Here is a 23,876-nt window from a genome sequence, read left to right as displayed (position 1 = left end):
GACACCACCCATGATCCCTACTGTTTAACCCTGTTGGACCAGACACCACCCATGATCCCTACTGTTTAACCCTGTTGGACCAGACACCACCCATGATCCCACTGTTTAACCCTGTTGAACCCCACACCACCCATGATCCCACTGTTTAAACCTGTTGAACCAGACACCACCCATGATCCCCACTGTTTAACCCTGTTGAACCAGACACCACCCATGATCCCTACTGATTAACCCTGTTGGACCAGACACCACCCATGATCCCTACTGTTTAACCCTGTTGAACCAGACACCACCCATGATCCCTACTGTTTAACCCTGTTGAACCAGACACCACCCATGATCCCTACTGTTTAACCCTGTTGGACCAGACACCACCCATGATCCCTACTGTTTAACCCTGTTGAACCAGACACCACCCATGATCCCCCTGTTTAACCCTGGACCAGACACCACCCATGATCCCCTGTTTAACCCTGTTGGACCAGACACCACCCATGATCCCCTGTTTAACCCTGTTGAACCAGACACCACCCATGATCCCCTGTTTAACCCTGTTGAACCAGACACCACCCATGATCCCCACTGATTAACCCTGTTGGACCAGACACCACCCATGATCCCCACTGATTAACCCTGTTGAACCAGACACCACCCATGATCCCCTGTTTAACCCTGTTGAACCAGACACCACCCATGATCCCTACTGATTAACCCTGTTGGACCAGACACCACCCATGATCCCTACTGATTAACCCTGTTGAACCAGACACCACCCATGATCCCTACTGTTTAACCCTGTTGAACCAGACACCACCCATGATCCCCACTGATTAACCATGTTGAACCAGACACCACCCATGATCCCCACTGATTAACCTGTTGGACCAGACACCACCCATGATCCCTACTGTTTAACCCTGTTTAACCCTGTTGGACCAGACACCACCCATGATCCCTACTGTTTAACCCTGTTTAACCAGACACCACCCATGATCCCCACTGATTGACCCTGTTGAACCAGACACCACCCACGATCCCCCTGTTTAACCCTGTTGGACCAGACACCACCCATGATCCCTACTGTTTAACCCTGTTGAACCAGACACCACCCATGATCCCCCTGTTTAACCCTGTTGGACCAGACACCACCCATGATCCCCACTGATTAACCCTGTTGGACCAGACACCACCCACGATCCCCACTGTTTAACCCTGTTGGACCAGACACCACCCATGATCCCCACTGATTAACCCTGTTGAACCAGACACCACCCACGATCCCCACTGTTTAACCCTGTTGAACCAGACACCACCCATGATCCCTACTGTTTAACCCTGTTGAACCAGACACCACCCATGATCCCTACTGTTTAACCCTGTTGGACCAGACACCACCCATGATCCCTACTGTTTAACCCTGTTGGACCAGACACCACCCATGATCCCACTGTTTAACCCTGTTGAACCCCACACCACCCATGATCCCACTGTTTAACCCTGTTGAACCAGACACCACCCATGATCCCCACTGTTTAACCCTGTTGAACCAGACACCACCCATGATCCCTACTGATTAACCCTGTTGAACCAGACACCACCCATGATCCCTACTGATTAACCCTGTTTAACCCTGTTGGACCAGACACCACCCATGATCCCTACTGTTTAACCCTGTTGAACCAGACACCACCCATGATTCCCCTGTTTAACCCTGTTGAACCAGACACCACCCATGATCCCTACTGTTTAACCCTGTTGGACCAGACACCACCCATGATCCCTACTGTTTAACCCTGTTGAACCAGACACCACCCATGATCCCTACTGTTTAAGCCTGTTGGACCAGACACCACCCATGATCCCTACTGTTTAACCCTGTTGAACCAGACACCACCCATGATCCCCCTGTTTAACCCTGGACCAGACACCACCCATGATCCCCCTGTTTAACCCTGTTGGACCAGACACCACCCATGATCCCCCTGTTTAACCCTGTTGAACCAGACACCACCCATGATCCCCCTGTTTAACCCTGTTGAACCAGACACCACCCATGATCCCCACTGATTAACCCTGTTGGACCAGACACCACCCATGATCCCCACTGATTAACCCTGTTGAACCAGACACCACCCATGATCCCCTGTTTAACCCTGTTGAACCAGACACCACCCATGATCCCTACTGATTAACCCTGTTGGACCAGACACCACCCATGATCCCTACTGATTAACCCTGTTGAACCAGACACCACCCATGATCCCTACTGTTTAACCCTGTTGAACCAGACACCACCCATGATCCCCACTGATTAACCCTGTTGAACCACACACCACCCATGATCCCCACTGATTAACCTGTTGGACCAGACACCACCCATGATCCCTACTGTTTAACCCTGTTTAACCCTGTTGGACCAGACACCACCCATGATCCCTACTGTTTAACCCTGTTTAACCAGACACCACCCATGATCCCCACTGATTAACCCTGTTGAACCAGACACCACCCATGATCCCCCTGTTTAACCCTGTTGGACCAGACACCACCCATGATCCCTACTGTTTAACCCTGTTGAACCAGACACCACCCATGATCCCCTGTTTAACCCTGTTGGACCAGACACCACCCATGATCCCCACTGATTAACCCTGTTGAACCAGACACCACCCAAAATCCCCACTGTTTAACCCTGTTGAACCAGACACCACCCATGATCCCTACTGTTTAACCCTGTTGAACCAGACACCACCCATGATCCCTACTGTTTAACCCTGTTGGACCAGACACCACCCATGATCCCCCTGTTTAACCCTGTTGAACCAGACACCACCCATGATCCCCACTGATTAACCCTGTTGAACCAGACACCACCCATGATCCCTACTGTTTAACCCTGTTGAACCAGACACCACCCATGATCCCTACTGTTTAACCCTGTTGGACCAGACACCACCCATGATCCCACTGTTTAACCCTGTTGAACCAGACACCACCCATGATCCCCACTGTTTAACCCTGTTGAACCAGACACCACCCATGATCCCTACTGATTAACCCTGTTGAACCAGACACCACCCATGATCCCTACTGTTTAACCCTGTTGGACCAGACACCACCCATGATCCCTACTGTTTAACCCTGTTGAACCAGACACCACCCATGATCCCCCTGTTTAACCCTGTTGAACCAGACACCACCCATGATCCCCCCTGTTTAACCCTGTTGAACCAGACACCACCCATGATCCCCCTGTTTAACCCTGTTGAACCAGACACCACCCATGATCCCCCTGTTTAACCCTGTTTAACCCTGTTGGACCAGACACCACCCATGATCCCCCTGTTTAACCCTGTTGGACCAGACACCACCCATGATCCCCCTGTTTAACCCTGTTGGACCAGACACCACCCATGATCCCTACTGTTTAACCCTGTTGAACCAGACACCACCCATGATCCCCCTGTTTAACCCTGTTGAACCAGACACCACCCACGATCCCCACTGATTAACCCTGTTGAACCAGACACCACCCACGATCCCCACTGTTTAACCCTGTTGGACCAGACACCACCCACGATCCCCCCTGTTTAACCCTGTTGGACCAGACCCCACCCACGATCCCCCTGTTTAACCCTGTTGAACCAGACACCACCCATGATCCCCACTGATTAACCCTGTTGAACCAGACACCACCCATGATCCCCACTGATTAACCCTGTTGAACCAGACACCACCCATGATCCCCACTGATTAACCCTGTTGAACCAGACACCACCCATGATCCCCCCTGATTAACCTGTTGGACCAGACACCACCCACGATCCCCACCGTTTAACCCTGTTGGACCAGACACCACCCATGATCCCTACTGTTTAACCCTGTTGAACCAGACACCACCCATGATCCCCCTGTTTAACCCTATTGGACCAGACACCACCCATGATCCCCACTGATTAACCTGTTGGACCAGACACCACCCATGACCCCCACTGATTAACCTGTTGGACCAGACACCACCCATGTTCCCTACTGTTTAACCCTGTTGGACCAGACACCACCCATGATCCCCACTGATTAACCCTGTTGGACCAGACACCACCCATGATCCCCCTGTTTAACCCTGTTGGACCAGACACCACCCATGATCCCTACTGTTTAACCCTGTTGAACCAGACACCACCCATGATCCCCACTGATTAACCCTGTTGAACCAGACACCACCCATGATCCCCCTGTTTAACCCTGTTGACCAGACACCACCCATGATCCCCACTGTTTAACCCTGTTGGACCAGACACCACCCATGATCCCTACTGTTTAACCCTGTTGAACCAGACACCACCCATGATCCCCCTGTTTAACCCTGTTGGACCAGACACCACCCATGATCCCCACTGATTAACCCTGTTGGACCAGACACCACCCATGACCCCCACTGATTAACCCTGTTGGACCAGACACCACCCATGTTCCCTACTGTTTAACCCTGTTGGACCAGACACCACCCATGATCCCCACTGATTAACCCAGACAGACACCACCCATGATCCCCCTGTTTAACCCTGTTGGACCAGACACCACCCATGATCCCTACTGTTTAACCCTGTTGAACCAGACACCACCCATGATCCCCACTGATTAACCCTGTTTAACCCTGTTGAACCAGACACCACCCATGATCCCCACTGATTAACCCTGTTGGACCAGACACCACCCATGATCCCCACTGATTAACCCTGTTGAACCAGACACCACCCATGATCCCCCTGTTTAACCCTGTTGAACCAGACACCACCATGATCCCCACTGATAACCCTGTTGGACCAGACACCACCCATGATCCCCACTGATTAACCCTGTTGAACCAGACACCACCCATGATCCCCCTGTTTAACCCTGTTGAACCAGACACCACCCATGATCCCCTCTGTTTAACCCTGTTGGACCAGACACTACCCACGATCCCTACTGTTTAACCCTGTTGAACCAGACCCCACCCACGATCCCTACTGTTTAACCCTGTTGAACCAGACACCACCCATGATCCCCTCTGTTTAACCCTGTTGGACCAGACACCACCCATGATCCCTACTGTTTAACCCTGTTGAACCAGACACCACCCATGATCCCTACTGTTTAACCCTGTTGAACCAGACCCCACCCACGATCCCTACTGTTTAACCCTGTTGGACCAGACACCACCCATGATCCCTACTGTTTAACCCTGTTGAACCAGACACCACCCATGATCCCCTCTGTTTAACCCTGTTGGACCAGACACCACCCACGATCCCTACTGTTTAACCCTGTTGAACCAGACCCCACCCACGATCCCTACTGTTTAACCCTGTTGAACCAGACCCCACCCACGATCCCTACTGTTTAACCCTGTTGGACCAGACACCACCCATGATCCCTACTGTTTAACCCTGTTGAACCAGACACCACCCATGATCCCCCTGTTTAACCCTGTTGGACCAGACACCACCCATGATCCCTCTGTTTAACCCTGTTGGACCAGACACCACCCATGATCCCTACTGTTTAACCCTGTTGAACCCCACACCACCCATGATCCCTACTTTTTAACCCTGTTGAACCAGACACCACCCATGATCCCTACTGTTTAACCCTGTTGAACCAGACACCACCCATGATCCCCACTGATTAACCCTGTTTAACCCTGTTGAACCAGACACCACCCATGATCCCCACTGATTAACCCTGTTGGACCAGACACCACCCATGATCCCCACTGATTAACCCTGTTGAACCAGACACCACCCATGATCCCACTGTTTAACCCTGTTGAACCAGACACCACCCATGATCCCCACTGTTTAACCCTGTTGAACCCCACACCACCCATGATCCCCACTGATTAACCCTGTTGGCCCAGACACCACCCATGACCCCTACTGTTTAACCCTGTTGAACCAGACACCACCCATGATCCCTACTGATTAACCCTGTTGAACCAGACACCACCCATGATCCCCACTGTTTAACCCTGTTGGACCAGACACCACCCATGATCCCTACTGTTTAACCCTGTTGAACCAGACACCACCCATGATCCCCACTAATTAACCCTGTTGAACCAGACACCACCCATGATCCCCACTAATTAACCCTGTTGAACCAGACACCACCCATGATCTCCCTGTTTAACCCTGTTGAACCAGACACCACCCATGATCCCCCTGTTTAACCCTGTTGAACCAGACACCACCCATGATCCCCACTGTTTAACCCTGTTGAACCAGACACCACCCATGATCCCCACTGATTAACCCTGTTGACCAGACACCACCCATGATCCCTACTGTTTAACCCTGTTGAACCAGACACCACCCATGATCCCTCTGTTTAACCCTGTTGGACCAGACACCACCCATGATCCCCACTAATTAACCTGTTGGACCAGACAACCCATGACCCTGTTGAACCCCCACTGATTAACCCTGTTGAACCAGACACCACCCATGATCCCTACTGTCTAACCCTGTTGAACCAGACACCACCCATGATCCCCCTGTTTAACCCTGTTGAACCAGACACCACCCATGATCCCCACTGATTAACCCTGTTTAACCCTGTTGAACCAGACACCACCCATGATCCCCACTGATTAACCCTGTTGAACCAGACACCACCCATGATCCCTACTGTTTAACCCTGTTGGACCAGACACCACCCACGATCCCCACTAATTAACCCTGTTGAACCAGACACCACCCATGATCCCTACTGATTAACCCTGTTGAACCAGACACCACCCATGATCCCCACTGTTTAACCCTGTTGGACCAGACACCACCCATGATCCCTACTGTTTAACCCTGTTGAACCAGACACCACCCATGATCCCCACTAATTAACCCTGTTGAACCAGACACCACCCATGATCTCCCTGTTTAACCCTGTTGAACCAGACACCACCCATGATCCCCCTGTTTAACCCTGTTGAACCAGACACCACCCATGATCCCCACTGTTTAACCCTGTTGAACCAGACACCACCCATGATCCCTACTGTTTAACCCTGTTGAACCAGACACCACCCATGATCCCCACTGATTAACCCTGTTGGACCAGACACCACCCATGATCCCTACTGTTTAACCCTGTTGAACCAGACACCACCCATGATCCCCTCTGTTTAACCCTGTTGGACCAGACACCACCCATGATCCCCACTGATTAACCCTGTTTAACCCTGTTGAACCAGACACCACTGATTAACCCTGTTGAACCAGACACCACCCATGATCCCTACTGTCTAACCCTGTTGAACCAGACACCACCCATGATCCCCCTGTTTAACCCTGTTGAACCAGACACCACCCATGATCCCCACTGATTAACCCTGTTTAACCCTGTTGAACCAGACACCACCCATGATCCCCACTGATTAACCCTGTTGAACCAGACACCACCCATGATCCCTACTGTTTAACCCTGTTGGACCAGACACCACCCACGATCCCCACTAATTAACCCTGTTGGACCAGACACCACCCATGATCCCCACTGATTAACCCTGTTGGACCAGACACCACCCACGATCCCTACTGTTTAACCCTGTTGAACCAGACACCACCCACGATCCCTCTGTTTAACCCTGTTGAACCAGACACCACCCATGATCCCTACTAATTAACCCTGTTGGACCAGACACCACCCATGATCCCCACTGATTAACCCTGTTGAACCAGACACCACCCATGATCCCTCTGTTTAACCCTGTTGGACCAGACACCACCCATGATCCCCACTAATTAACCCTCTTAACCCTGTTGAACCAGACACCACCCATGATCCCTACTGATTAACCCTGTTGAACCCTGTTGAACCAGACACCACCCATGATCCCTACTGATTAACCCTGTTGAACCAGACACCACCCATGATCCCCACTGATTAACCCTGTTGAACCAGACACCACCCATGATCCCCCTGTTTAACCCTGTTGGACCAGACACCACCCATGATCCCCACTGATTAACCCTGTTGAACCCCACACCACCCATGATCCCTACTGTTTAACCCTATTGGCTGGCTGTTCTCTACACATTAACACTCTGAGAATCAATCACCGCTCTGTCGCCAAGGCAACAGCTAAAAGATACCTAAGTCTTAGAGAGATAAGAGAAGAACGAAAGAGAGAGGGGGAGAACATGAATGTTCCCATGAGACAATATCTTCCTAATGATCTCCTAGTTTCCTACAGTAGAGAACTACCTGCTTAATGCCTTGATAATTATCTCCTAGTTTCCTACAGAAGAGAACTACCTACTAATGCCTTGATAATTATCTCCTAGCTTCCTACCGTAGAGAACTACCTGCTTAATGCCTTGATAATTATCTCCCAGTTTCCTACATTAGAGAACTACTTGCTAATGCCTTGATAATTATCTCCCAGTTTCCTACAGTAGAGAACTACCTACTAATGCCTTGATAATTATCTCCTAGTTTCCTACAGAAGAGAACTACCTGCTAATGCCTTGATAATTATCTCCTAGTTTCCTACAGAAGAAAACTACCTGCTTAATGCCTTGATAATTATCTCCTAGTTTCCTACACCTGCTAATGCCTTGATAATTATCTCCTAGTTTCCTACACCTGCTAATGCCTTGATAATTATCTCCTAGTTTCCTACAGAAGAAAACTACCTGCTTAATGCCTTGATAATTATCTCCTAGTTTCCTGCAGTAGAGAACTACTTGCTTAATGCCTTGATAATTATCTCCTAGTTTCCTGCAGTAGAGAACTACCTGCTTAATGCCTTGATAATTATCTCCTAGTTTCCTACAGAAGAGAACTACCTGCTTAATGCCTTGATAATTATCTCCTAGTTTCCTGCAGAAGAGAACTACCTACTAATGCCTTGATAATTATCTCCTAGCTTCCTACCGTAGAGAACTACCTGCTTAATGCCTTGATAATTATCTCCTAGTTTCCTACAGTAGAGAACTACCTGCTTAATGCCTTGATAATTATCTCCTAGTTTCCTACAGTAGAGAACTACCTGCTTAATGCCTTGATAATTATCTCCTAGTTTCCTACAGTAGAGAACTACCTGCTTAATGCCTTGATAATTATCTCCTAGTTTCCTACAGTAGAGAACTACCTGCTAATGCCTTGATAATTATCTCCTAGTTTCCTACAGTTTGAACTACCTTTAAATGCCTTGATAATTATCTCCTAGTTTCCTACAGTAGAGAACTACCTGCTTAATGCCTTGATAATTATCTCCTAGCTTCCAGGGAAGATAAAGAACTACCTACTAATGCCTTGATAATTATCTCCTAGCTTCCTACCGTAGAGAACTACCTGCTTAATGCCTTGATAATTATCTCCTAGTTTCCTACAGTAGAGAACTACCTGCTAATGCCTTGATAATTATCTCCTAGTTTCCTACAGTAGAGAACTACCTGCTAAATGCCTTGATAATTATCTCCTAGTTTCCTACAGAAGAGAACTACCTGCTACCGTGCTTCTACACCTGCATTGCTTGCTGTTTGGGGTTTTAGGTTGGGTTTCTGTACAGCACTTTGAAATATCAGCTGATGTACGAAGGGCTATATAAATAAATTTGATTTGATTTGATTTAATGCCTTGATAATTATCTCCTAGTTTCCTACAGTAGAGAACTACCTGCTTAATGCCTTGATAATTATCTCCTAGTTTCCTACAGAAGAGAACTACCTACTAATGCCTTGATAATTTTCTCCTATCTTCCTACAGTAGAGAACTACCTGCTAATGTCTTGTCACCGGTGAAAATGCAACTTTTTGATAAACTTGATGAATTTCTCTTTTCATTCCAATGTAATCTACTCACTCCGCCATTTTTATTTTTACGTGTAATTGATGACACATTTAAACCAGGGAATCAAATCCAACTTGTCAAGATTAGACCGAGGGAACGTTTCTTACTGAGACAAACAGGGAAGGATAAATGAATTAGGAATTATGTCTGAATAAATGTAGCATCATTAAAAGACTAATGAGGCATTCATATGCCATTTGCAAATGATGAGCGTGAGGCAGGAAACAAATCTCCCTTAATGTGTTGGGGATAAAACCACAGATGGAGAGGGAGAGGAAGAGGGAGAGGAAGAGGGAGAGGAGAGGAGAGGAGAGGAGAGGAGAGGTGTCAAATCTCATTCCATGGAGGGCAAGTTTTGTGTTTTTCCTTTCAATGAAGTACTAGAGAACCAGGTGAGGGGAGTTCCTTACTGAGACAACCAGGTGAGGGGAGTTCCTTACTGAGACAACCAGGTGAGGGGAGTTCCTTACTGAGACAACCAGGTGAGGGGAGTTCCTTACTGAGACAACCAGGTGAGGGGAGTTCCTTACTCAGACCTAGACAACCAGGTGAGGGGAGTTCCTTACTGAGACCTAGAGAACCAGCTGAGGGGAGTTCCTTACTGAGACCTAGACGACCAGGTAAGGGGAGTTCCTTACTGAGACAACCAGGTGAGGGGAGTTCCTTACTGAGACAACCAGGTGAGGGGAGTTTCTTACTGAGACGACCAGGTGAGGGGAGTTTCTTACACGAGACGACCAGGTGAGGGGAGTTCCTTACTGAGACAACCAGGTGAGGGGAGTTTCTTACTGAGACAACCAGGTGAGGGGAGTTCCTTACTGAGACCTAGACAACCAGGTGAGGGGAGATCCTTACTGAGACAACCAGGTGAGGGGAGTTCCTTACTGAGACAACCAGGTGAGGAGAGATCCTTACTGAGACAACCAGGTGAGGAGAGTTCCTTACTGAGACAACCAGGTGAGGGGAGTTCCTTAATGAGACAACCAGGTGAGGGGAGTTCCTTACTGAGACAACCAGGTGAGGGGAGTTCCTTACTGAGACAACCAGGTGAGGGGAGATCCTTACTGAGACCTAGACATCCAGGTGAGGGGAGTTCTTTACTGAGACAACCAGGTGAGGGGAGTTCCTTACTGAGACCTAGACAACCAGGTGAGGGAGTTCCTTACTGAGACAACCAGGTGAGGGAGTTCCTTACTGAGACAACCAGGTGAGGGAGTTCCTTACTGAGACCTAGACAACCAGGTGAGGGAGTTCCTTACTGAGACAACCAGGTGAGGGGAGTTCCTTACCTGGTTGTGGGTGGATCGATACACTCAGGCACTCGGCCCTCCGTGGAATGAGTTCGACACTTGGCCTTTAGGTAGTGCACTTCCCTGGTCTAAAGTAGTGCACTGTGTAGGGGATAGGGTGTCATTTGGTCTAAAGTAGTGCACTGTGTAGGGGATAGGGTGTCATTTGGTCTAAAGTAGTGCACTGTGTAGGGGATAGGGTGCCATTTGGTCTAAAGTAGTGCACTGTGTAGGGGATATGGTGCCATTTGGTCTAAAGTAGTGCACTGTGTAGGGGATAGGGTGCCATTTGGTCTAAAGTAGTGCACTGTGTAGGGGATAGGGTGTCATTTGGTCTAAAGTAGTGCACTGTGTAGGGGATAGGGTGCCATTTGGTCTAAAGTAGTGCACTATGGAGGGAATAGTGTTCCATTTGGTTTAAAGTAGTGCACTATGGAGGGAATAGGGTGCCATTTGGTTTAAAGTAGTGCACTGTGTAGGGGATAGGGTGTCATTTGGTCTAAAGTAGTGCACTATGGAGGGAATAGTGTTCCATTTGGTTTAAAGTAGTGCACTATGGAGGGAATAGGGTGCCATTTGGTTTAAAGTAGTGCACTGTGTAGGGAATAGGGTGCCATTTGGTCTAAAGTAGTGCACTATGGAGGGAATAGTGTTCCATTTGGTGTAAAGCTGTTGGCCCTCTCTCAGGAATCAACAATTATATATAACTCAGCTATAGACACATCAATTATGTTTCTGGCTCCCATCATCAGAGTAGCAAGACTGACACTGATGGAGCAGCAGTCTGTATTGTAGACAGACTGACACTGATGGAGCAGCAGTCTGTATTATAGACAGACTGACACTGATGGAGCAGCAGTCTGTATTGTAGACAGACTGACACTGATGGAGCAGCAGTCTGTATTATAGACAGACTGACACTGATGGAGCAGCAGTCTGTATTATAGACAGACTGACACTGATGGAGCAGCAGTCTGTATTATAGACAGACTGACACTGATGGAGCAGCAGTCTGTATTGTAGACAGACTGACACTGATGGAGCAGCAGTCTGTATTGTAGACAGACTGACACTGATGGAGCAGCAGTCTGTATTGTAGACAGATTGACACTGATGGAGCAGCAGTCTGTATTATAGACATACTGACACTGATGGAGCAGCAGTCTGTATTGTAGACAGACTGACACTGATGGAGCAGCAGTCTGTATTATAGACAGACTGACACTGATGGAGCAGCAGTCTGTATTATAGACAGACTGACACTGATGGAGCAGCAGTCTGTATTGTAGACAGACTGACACTGATGGAGCAGCAGTCTGTATTGTAGACAGACTGACACTGATGGAGCAGCAGTCTGTATTGTAGACAGACTGACACTGATGGAGCAGCAGTCTGTATTGTAGACAGATTGACACTGATGGAGCAGCAGTCTGTATTATAGACATACTGACACTGATGGAGCAGCAGTCTGTATTGTAGACAGACTGACACTGATGGAGCAGCAGTCTGTATTATAGACAGACTGACACTGATGGAGCAGCAGTCTGTATTATAGACAGACTGACACTGATGGAGCAGCAGTCTGTATTGTAGACAGACTGACACTGATGGAGCAGCAGTCTGTATTGTAGACAGACTGACACTGATGGAGCAGCAGTCTGTATTGTAGACAGACTGACACTGATGGAGCAGCAGTCTGTATTATAGACAGACTGACACTGATGGAGCAGCAGTCTGTATTGTAGACAGACTGACACTGATGGAGCAGCAGTCTGTATTATAGACAGACTGACACTGATGGAGCAGCAGTCTGTATTGTAGACAGACTGACACTGATGGAGCAGCAGTCTGTATTGTAGACAGACTGACACTGATGGAGCAGCAGACTGTATTGTAGACATACTGACACTGATGGAGCAGCAGTCTGTATTGTAGACAGACTGACACTGATGGAGCAGCAGTCTGTATTATAGACAGACTGACACTGATGGAGCAGCAGTCTGTATTGTAGACAGACTGACACTGATGGAGCAGCAGACTGTATTGTAGACAGACTGACACTGATGGAGCAGCAGTCTGTATTGTAGACATACTGACACTGATGGAGCAGCAGTCTGTATTGTAGACAGACTGACACTGATGGAGCAGCAGTCTGTATTGTAGATTGACTGACACTGATGGAGCAGCAGTCTGCATTGTAGACAGACTGACCCTGATGGAGCAGCAGTCTGTATTATAGACAGACTGACACTGATCCCTCCCTCCCCAGACACAGTACTGACAGGACCATATTGACCCCCCTCCCCCCCCAGACACAGTACAGACAGGACCATGCTGATCCCCCCCCCCCCCCCCCCCCCCAGACACAGTACTGACAGGACCATGCTGACCCCCTCCCCCAGACACAGTACTGACAGGACCATGCTGACCCCCCTAGACAGGACCATGCTGACCCCCAGACACAGTACTGACCATGCTGATCCCCCCGACACAGTACCGACAGGACCATGCTGACCCCCTAGACAGGACCATGCTGACCCCCCCCCAGACACAGTACTGACAGGACCATGCTGATCCCCCTAGACAGGACCATGCCGCCCCCCCCCCCCCAGACACAGTACTGACAGGACCATGCTGACCCCCCAGACACAGTACAGACAGGACCATGCTGATCCCCCTAGACAGGCCCATGCCCCCCCCAGACACAGTACTGACAGGACCATGCTGACGCCACCCCCCTCCAGACACAGTACTGACAGGACCATGCTGACCCCCCAGACACAGTACAGACAGGACCATGCTGACCCCCAGACACAGTACTGACAGGACCATGCTGACCCCCCCCCCCAGACACAGTACTGACAGGACCATGCTGACACCCCCAGACACAGTACAGACAGGACCATGCTGACCCCCCCCCCCAGACACAGTACTGACAGGACCATGCTGACCCCCAGACACAGTACAGACAGGACCATGCTGACCCCCCAGACACAGTACTGACAGGACCATGCTGACCCCCAGACACAGTACTGACAGGACCATGCTGACCCACCCCCCCCAGACACAGTACAGACAGGACCATGCTGATCCCCCCCCCCCTCCCCCAGACACAGTACTGACAGGACCATGCTGACCCCCCAGACACAGTACAGACAGGACCATGCTGACCCCCCAGACACAGTACTGACAGGACCATGCTGAACCCCCAGACACAGTACAGACAGGACCATGCTGACTCCCCCCCGACACAGTACTGACAGGACCATGCTGACCCCCCGACACAGTACTGACAGGACCATGCTGACCCCCAGACACAGTACAGACAGGACCATGCTGAACCTCCCCCAAATAAGTCGGTTTTAGCTTGTTAAGATGGTGTCTTATGGGGGGAGAATTAAGTAGACATCGACATGCGCAGTTTGATCTACTCCAGGAAGAGATGTTGCAGACTAGCTCAGTGCTGCCCCCTCTCGTTGACTATCTCGACTTGAAGGCCAACCGGGGTACTGCAGGCTGCCAGTACCAACTATATAATCCTCATAACTTCTTCTGTGACCGATTTGAAAACATAACCGTTTCCAGGACATACATCTGGTGGAATAGAGGAAACGATTGGTTCCAGGATTGTCTTTAAAACATAACCGTTTCCAGGACATACAGCTGGTGGAATAGAGGAAATGATTGGTTCCAGGATTGTCTTTAAAACATAACCGTTTCCAGGACATACAGCTGGTGGAATAGAGGAAATGATTGGTACCAGGATTGTCTTTAAAACATAACCGTTTCCAGGACATACAGCTGATGGAATAGAGGAAATGATTGGTTCCAGGATTGTCTTTAAAACATAACCGTTTCCAGGACATACAGCTGGTGGAATAGAGGAAATGATTGGTTCCAGGATTGTCTTTAAAACATAACCGTTTCCAGGACATACAGCTGGTGGAATAGAGGAAATGATTGGTACCAGGATTGTCTTTAAAACATAACCGTTTCAGGACATACAGCTGGTGGAATAGAGGAAATGATTGGTACCAGGATTGTCTTTAAAACATAACCGTTTCCAGGACATACAGCTGGTGGAATAGAGGAAATGATTGGTACCAGGATTGTCTTTAAAACATAACCGTTTCCAGGACATACAGCTGGTGGAATAGAGGAAATGATTGGTACCAGGATTGTCTTTAAAACATAACCGTTTCCAGGACATACAGCTGGTGGAATAGAGGAAATGATTGGTTCCAGGATTGTCTTTAAAAATAACCGTTTCCAGGACATACAGCTGGTGGAATAGAGGAAACGATTGGTTCCAGGATTGTCTTTAAAACATAACCGTTTCCAGGACATACAGCTGGTGGAATAGAGGAAACGATTGGTTCCAGGATTGTCTTTAAAACATAACCGTTTCCAGGACATACAGCTGGTGGAATAGAGGAAACGATTGGTTCCAGGATTGTCTTTAAAACATAACCGTTTCCAGGACATACAGCTGGTGGAATAGAGGAAACGATTGGTACCAGGATTGTCTTTAAAACATAACCGTTTCCAGGACATACAGCTGGTGGAATAGAGGAAATGATTGGTACCAGGATTGTCTTTAAAACATAACCGTTTCCAGGACATACAGCTGGTGGAATAGAGGAAACGATTGGTTCCAGGATTGTCTTTAAAACATAACCGTTTCCAGGACATACAGCTGGTGGAATAGAGGAAATGATTGGTTCCAGGATTGTCTTTAAAACATAACCGTTTCCAGGACATACAGCTGGTGGAATAGAGGAAATGATTGGTTCCAGGATTGTCTTTAAAACATAACCGTTTCCAGGACATACAGCTGGTGGAATAGAGGAAATGATTGGTACCAGGATTGTCTTTAAAACATAACCGTTTCCAGGACATACAGCTGGTGGAATAGAGGAAACGATTGGTTCCAGGATTGTCTTTAAAACATAACCGTTTCCAGGACATACAGCTGGTGGAATGAAATGATTGGTTCCAGGATTGTCTTTAAAACATAACCGTTTCCAGGACATACAGCTGGTGGAATAGAGGAAATGATTGGTACCAGGATTGTCTTTAAAACATAACCGTTTCCAGGACATACAGCTGGTGGAATAGAGGAAATGATTGGTTCCAGGATTGTCTTTAAAAAACAACAACATTTGTACATGAATATTGACCACGAAGATTGACATTATCTCATTTACTGGGGGACCTGTATTCTGAATGTCATTTACTGGGGGGGACCTGTATTCTGAATGTCATTTACTGGGGGGGGAGCCTGTATTCTGAATGTCATTTACTGGGGGGGACCTGTATTCTGAATGTCATTTACTGGGGGGACCTGTATTCTGAATGTCATTTACTGGGGGGGAGCCTGTATTCTGAATGTCATTTACTGGGGGGGACCTGTATTCTGAATGTCATTTACTGGGGGGGACCTGTATTCTGAATCTCATTTACTGGGGGGGACCTGTATTCTGAATGTCATTTACTGGGGGGACCTGTATTCTGAATGTCATTTACTGGGGGGGGGACCTGTATTCTGAATGTCATTTACTGGGGGGCCTGTATTCTGAATGTCATTTACTGGGGGGGGACCTGTATTCTGAATGTCATTTACTGGGGGGGGACCTGTATTCTGAATGTCATTTACTGGGGGGGACCTGTATTCTGAATGTCATTTACTGGGGGGGACCTGTATTCTGAATGTCATTTACTGGGGGGACCTGTATTCTGAATGTCATTTACTGGGGGGGGACCTGTATTCTGAATGTCATTTACTGGGGGCCTGTATTCTGAATGTCATTTACTGGGGGGCCTGTATTCTGAATGTCATTTACTGGGGGGGACCTGTATTCTGAATGTCATTTACTGGGGGGGACCTGTATTCTGAATGTCATTTACTGGGGGGGGACCTGTATTCTGAATGTCATTTACTGGGGGGGCCTGTATTCTGAATGTCATTTACTGGGGGGGACCTGTATTCTGAATGTCATTTACTGGGGGAACCTGTATTCTGAATGTCATTTACTGGGGGAACCTGTATTCTGAATGTCATTTACTGGGGGGGAACCTGTATTCTGAATGTCATTTACTGGGGGGGGGGAACCTGTATTCTGAATGTCATTTACTGGGGGGGACCTGTATTCTGAACGTCATTTACTGGGGGGGACCTGTATTCTGAATGTCATTTACTGGGGGGGGACCTGTATTCTGAATGTCATTTACTGGGGGGCCTGTATTCTGAATGGGGGGGCTGTATTCTGAATGTCATTTACTGGGGGGGACCTGTATTCTGAATGTCATTTACTGGGGGGACCTGTATTCTGAATGTCATTTACTGGGGGACCTGTATTCTGAATGGGGGGGGCCTGTATTCTGAATGTCATTTACAGGGGGGGGACCTGTATTCTGAATGTCATTTACTGGGGGGGACCTGTATTCTGAATGTCATTTACTGGGGGAACCTGTATTCTGAATGTCATTTACTGGGGGGGAACCTGTATTCTGAATGTCATTTACTGGGAGGGGGAACCTGTATTCTGAATGTCATTTACTGGGGGAACCTGTATTCTGAATGTCATTTACTGGGGGGGGACCTGTATTCTGAATGTCATTTACTGGGGGACCTGTATTCTGAATCTCATTTACTGGGGGGACCTGTATTCTGAATCTCATTTACTGGGGGACCTGTATTCTGAATCTCATTTACTGGGGGGGACCTGTATTCTGAATCTCATTTACTGGGGGGGACCTGTATTCTGAATCTCATTTACTGGGGGACCTGTATTCTGAATCTCATTTACTGGGGGACCTGTATTCTGAATCTCATTTACTGGGGGGGGACCTGTATTCTGAATTTCATTTACTGGGGGGGTGACCTGTATTCTGAATTGAGGGCGTCCGTCGTTTCTCCCCCTGGTCCCAAACCACTGATGAGTATTTGGAAGTATTTTAACACAGTGTATTTGACCCAGGCCTGTGAACGTGTTTCTCCAGGTCCTTCTCTGGTTGGCGTGGTGAGGAAGGACTGGGCGTCTGACAACAGTATCGCCCTCTCCTGGACGGAGGTGGAACAGCAGCCTAACGTCATACTGGACTATGAGATCAAGTACTACGATAAGGTACAGTCCCATAGACCACATTTATGGAACACTTTAGTTGTATAGAGCAATGCAAAAAGGGTTGTCGGTTCGATTCCCACAAGGCTCACATACTAAAATGTATACACTCACTGTATTGCCAGCAGCATACCACTGCTGGCTTGCTTCTGAAGCTAAGCAGGGTTGGTCCTGGTCAGCAGCATACCACCCTACATACCACTGCTGGCTTGCTTCTGAAGCTAAGCAGGGTCGGTCCTGGTCAGCAGCATACCACCCTGCATACCACTGCTGGTTTGCTTCTGAAGCTAAGCAGGGTAGGTCCTGGTCAGCAGCATACCACCCTGCATACCACTGCTGGCTTGCTTCTGAAGCTAAGCAGGGTTGGTCCTGGTCAGCAGCATACCACCCTACATACCACTGCTGGCTTGCTTCTGAAGCTAAGCAGGGTTGGTCCTGGTCAGCAGCAGACCACCCTGCATACCACTGCTGATTCTGAAGCTAAGCAGGGTTGGTCCTGGTCAGCAGCATACCACCCTGCATACCACTGCTGGCTTGCTTCTGAAGCTAAGCAGGGTTGGTCCTGGTCAGCAGCATACCACCCTGCATACCACTGCTGGCTTGCTTCTGAAGCTAAGCAGGGTTGGTCCTGGTCAGCAACATACCACCCTACATACCACTGCTGGCTTGCTTCTGAAGCCATGCAGGGTTGGTCCTGGTCAGCAACATACCACCCTACATACCACTGCTGGCTTGCTTCTGAAGCTAAGCAGGGTTGGTCCTGGTCAGCAGCATACCACCCTACATACAACTGCTGGCTTGCTTCTGAAGCCATGCAGGGTTGGTCCTGGTCAGCAACATACCACCCTACATACCACTGCTGGCTTGCTTCTGAAGCTAAGCAGGGTTGGTCCTGGTCAGCAGCATACCACCCTACATACCACTGCTGGCTTGCTTCTGAAGCCATGCAGGGTTGGTCCTGGTCAGCAACATACCACCCTACATACCACTGCTGGCTTGCTTCTGAAGCTCAGCAGGGTTGGTCCTGGTCAGCAGCAGACCACCCTGCAAACCACTGCTGGCTTGCTTCTGAAGCTAAGCAGGGTTGGTCCTGGTCAGCAGCATACCACCCTACATACCACTGCTGGCTTGCTTCTGAAGCTAAGCAGGGTTGGTCCTGGTCGGTCCCTGGATGGGAGACCAGATGCTGCTGGAAGTGGTGTTGGAGGGCCAGTAGGAGGCACTCTTTCCTCTGGTCTAAAAAAAATATCCCAATGCCCCAGGGCAGTGATTGGTGCCCTGTGTAGGGTTCTGTCTTTCGGATGGGACGTCAAACGGGTGTCCTGACTCTCTTAGGTCATTAAAGATCCCATGGCACTTATCGTAAGAGTAGGGGTGTTAACCCCCGGTGTCCTGGCTAAATTCCCAATCTGGCCCTCAAACCATCACGGTCACCTAATCATCCCCAGCTTCCAATTGGCTCATTCATCCCCTCCTCCTCTCCCCTGTAACTATTGTCTGGCGAGAATGTGTCCTCAGTCAACTTACCTGGATAAATAAGTCACATTGGATATAAAGGTCTCTGTTAACCAGCGCTCCTCTAGGGGGGCTACTGGATATAAAGGTCTCTGTTAACCAGGGGGGCTACTGGATATAAAGGTCTCTGTTAACCAGGGCTCCTGGAGGGGGGCTACTGGATATAAAGGTCTCTGTTAACCAGGGGGGCTACTGGATATAAAGGTCTCTGTTAACCAGCGCTCCTCTAGGGGGGCTACTGGATATAAAGGTCTCTGTTAACCAGGGGGGCTCCTGGATATACAGGTCTCTGTTAACCAGCGCTCCTCTAGGGGGGCTACTGGATATAAAGGTCTCTGTTAACCAGTGCTCCTCTAGGGGGGCTACTGGATATAAAGGTCTCTGTTAACCAGGGGGGCTACTGGATATAAAGGTCTCTGTTAACCAGTGCTCCTCTAGGGGGGCTACTGGATATAAAGGTCTCTGTTAACCAGGGGGGCTACTGGATATAAAGGTCTCTGTTAACCAGGGGGGCTACTGGATATAAAGGTCTCTGTTAACCAGCGCTCCTCTAGGGGGGCTACTGGATATAAAGGTCTCTGTTAACCAGGGCTCCTGGAGGGGGGCTACTGGATATAAAGGTCTCTGTTAACCAGGGCTCCTAGAGGGGGGCTACTGGATATAAAGGTCTCTGTTAACCAGCGCTCCTCTAGGGGGGCTACTGGCTATAAAGGTCTCTGTTAACCAGGGGGGCTACTGGATATAAAGGTCTCTGTTAACCAGCGCTCCTCTAGGGGGGCTACTGGATATAAAGGTCTCTGTTAACCAGCACTCCTCTAGGGGGGCTACTGGATATAAAGGTCTCTGTTAACCAGGGGGGCTACTGGATATAAAGGTCTCTGTTAACCAGGGCTCCTCTAGGGGGGCTACTGGATATAAAGGTCTCTGTTAACCAGCACTCCTCTAGGGGGGCTACTGGATATAAAGGTCTCTGTTAAGCAGCGCTCCTCTAGGGGGGCTACTGGATATAAAGGTCTCTGTTAACCAGCGCTCCTCTAGGGGGGCTACTGGATATAAAGGTCTCTGTTAACCAGCGCTCCTCTAGGGGGGCTACTGGATATAAAGGTCTCTGTTAACCAGGGGGGCTACTGGATATAAAGGTCTCTGTTAACCAGCGCTCCTCTAGGGGGGCTACTTGATATAAAGGTCTCTGTTAACCAGGGGGGCTACTGGATATAAAGGTCTCTGTTAACCAGGGCTCCTGGAGGGGGGCTACTGGATATAAAGGTCTCTGTTAACCAGCGCTCCTCTAGGGGGGCTACTGGATATAAAGGTCTCTGTTAACCAGCGCTCCTCTAGGGGGGCTACTGGATATAAAGGTCTCTGTTAACCAGGGCTCCACTAGGGGGGCTACTGGATATAAAGGTCTCTGTTAACCAGCGCTCCTCTAGGGGGGCTACTGGATATAAAGGTCTCTGTTAACCAGCGCTCCTCTAGGGGGGCTACTGGCTATAAAGGTCTCTGTTAACCAGCGCTCCTGGAGGGGGGCTACTGGCTATAAAGGTCTCTGTTAACCAGCGCTCCTCTAGGGGGGCTACTGGATATAAAGGTCTCTGTTAACCAGGGGGGCTACTGGATATAAAGGTCTCTGTTAACCAGCGCTCCTCTAGGGGGGCTACTGGCTATAAAGGTCTCTGTTAACCAGGGCTCCTCTAGGGGGGCTACTGGATATAAAGGTCTCTGTTAACCAGCGCTCCTGGAGGGGGGCTACTGCATGCCTTATTTTGCTCCCACCCTGTTGTAAGTGATGTCATTGTGGGCGTGTCCTCACCAGGAACAGGAACAGTCGGGCTACTCATCGACCCGTACCAAGGCCCTGGGCGTCGTGGTGACCGGTCTCAAGCCCTCCACTGTGTACGTGTTCCACGTGCGCGCTCGCACCGCCGCGGGCTTCAGCGCTTACAGCAACACGGTTCACTTCTCCACCGGGGACGAGTGTGAGGACGCGCAAGCGTGTGTGTGTGTGTGTGTGTGTGTGTTTCAGTGTGTACTTGTTTGTGTGTTACTCAGTCTCAGTGTGTGTGTGTATCTCAGTGTGTGTGTATCTCAGTGTGTGTATCTCAGTGTGTGTATCTCAGTGTGTGTGTATCTCAGTGTGTGTATCTCAGTGTGTGTGTATCTCAGTGTGTGTGTATCTCAGTGTGTGCAGTACTCAGTTGTGTGCTTGTCTCAGTGTGTCTCAGTGTGTGTAGTACTAAGTTGTGTGCTTGTCTCAGTGTGTGTGTGTGTCACAGTGTGTCTCAGTGTGTGTAGTACTAAGTTGTGTGCTTGTCTCAGTGTGTGTGCTTGTCTCAGTGTGTGTGTGTGTGTCTCAGTGTGTGTAGTACTAAGTTGTGTGCTTGTCTCAGTGTATCTCAGTGTGTGCTTGTCTCAGTGTGTGTGTGTCTCAGTGTGTGTGTGTCTCAGTGTGTGTGTGTCTCAGTGTGTGTGTGTGTCTCAGTGTGTGTGTGTCTCAGTGTGTGTGTGTCTCAGTGTGTGTGTGTCTCAGTGTGTGTGTGTCTCAGTGTGTGTGTGTCTCAGTGTGTGTGTGTGTCTCAGTGTGTGTGTGTGTCTCAGTGTGTGTGTGTGTCTCAGTGTGTGTGTGTCTCAGTGTGTGTGTGTCTCAGTGTGTGTGTGTGTCTCAGTGTGTGTGTGTGTGTCTCAGTGTGTGTGTCTCAGTGTGTGTGTGTCTCAGTGTGTGTGTGTCTCAGTGTGTGTGTGTCTCAGTGTGTGTGTGTGTGTCTCAGTGTGTGTGTGTCTCAGTGTGTGTGTGTCTCAGTGTGTGTGTGTGTGTGTCTCAGTGTGTGTGTGTCTCAGTGTGTGTGTGTCTCAGTGTGTGTGTGTCTCAGTGTGTGTGTGTCTCAGTGTGTGTGTGTCTCAGTGTGTGTTTTTTTTATTTATTTTATTTCACCTTTATTTAACCAGGTAGGGCCAGTTGAGAACACCTTTATTTAACCAGGTAGGCCAGTTGAGAACACCTTTATTTAACCAGGTAGGCCAGTTGAGAACACCTTTATTTAACCAGGTAGGGCCAGTTGAGAACACCTTTATTTAACCAGGGAGGCCAGTTGAGAACACCTTTATTTAACCAGGGAGGGCCAGTTGAGAACACCTTTATTTAACCAGGTAGGCCAGTTGAGAACACCTTTATTTAACCAGGTAGGCCAGTTGAGAACACCTTTATTTAACCAGGTAGGCTAGTTGAGAACACCTTTATTTAACCAGGTAGGCTAGTTGAGAACACCTTTATTTAACCAGGTAGGCTAGTTGAGAACACCTTTATTTAACCAGGTAGGCTAGTTGAGAACACCTTTATTTAACCAGGTAGGCCAGTTGAGAACACCTTTATTTAACCAGGTAGGCCAGTTGAGAACACCTTTATTTAACCAGGTAGGGCCAGTTGAGAACACCTTTATTTAACCAGGGAGGCCAGTTGAGAACACCTTTATTTAACCAGGGAGGGCCAGTTGAGAACACCTTTATTTAACCAGGTAGGCCAGTTGAGAACACCTTTATTTAACCAGGTAGGCCAGTTGAGAACACCTTTATTTAACCAGGTAGGCTAGTTGAGAACACCTTTATTTAACCAGGTAGGCTAGTTGAGAACACCTTTATTTAACCAGGTAGGCTAGTTGAGAACACCTTTATTTAACCAGGTAGGCTAGTAGAGAACACCTTTATTTAACCAGGTAGGCTAGTTGAGAACACCTTTATTTAACCAGGTAGGCTAGTTGAGAACACCTTTATTTAACCAGGTAGGCTAGTTGAGAACACCTTTATTTAACCAGGTAGGCTAGTTGAGAACACCTTTATTTAACCAGGTAGGCTAGTTGAGAACAGGTTCTCATTTGCAACTGCGACCTGGCCAAGATAAAGCATAGCAGTGTGAACAGACAACACAGAGTTACACATGGAGTAAACAATTAACAAGTCAATAACACAGTAGAAATAAAATGGGCAGTCTATATACAATGTGTGCAAAAGGCATGAGGAGGTAGGCGAATAATACAATTTTGCAGATTAACACTGGGGTGATAAATGATCAGATGGTCATGTACAGGTAGAGATATTGGTGTGCAAAAGAGCAGAAAAG

The 23,876-nt window shown here is 48.6% G+C and overlaps 1 pseudogene; it reads left to right on the top strand.

The window, feature by feature from the left end:
* Positions 1-23,876, top strand: part of LOC135572488 (ephrin type-A receptor 6-like) — a 270,050-nt pseudogene that overhangs the window by 202,691 nt on the left and 43,483 nt on the right.

This window comes from Oncorhynchus nerka, linkage group LG2 (genome assembly GCF_034236695.1).
Source record: "Oncorhynchus nerka isolate Pitt River linkage group LG2, Oner_Uvic_2.0, whole genome shotgun sequence".
NCBI lineage: Eukaryota > Metazoa > Chordata > Actinopteri > Salmoniformes > Salmonidae > Oncorhynchus > Oncorhynchus nerka.
This window is presented reverse-complemented; position numbering and strand designations above follow the sequence as displayed.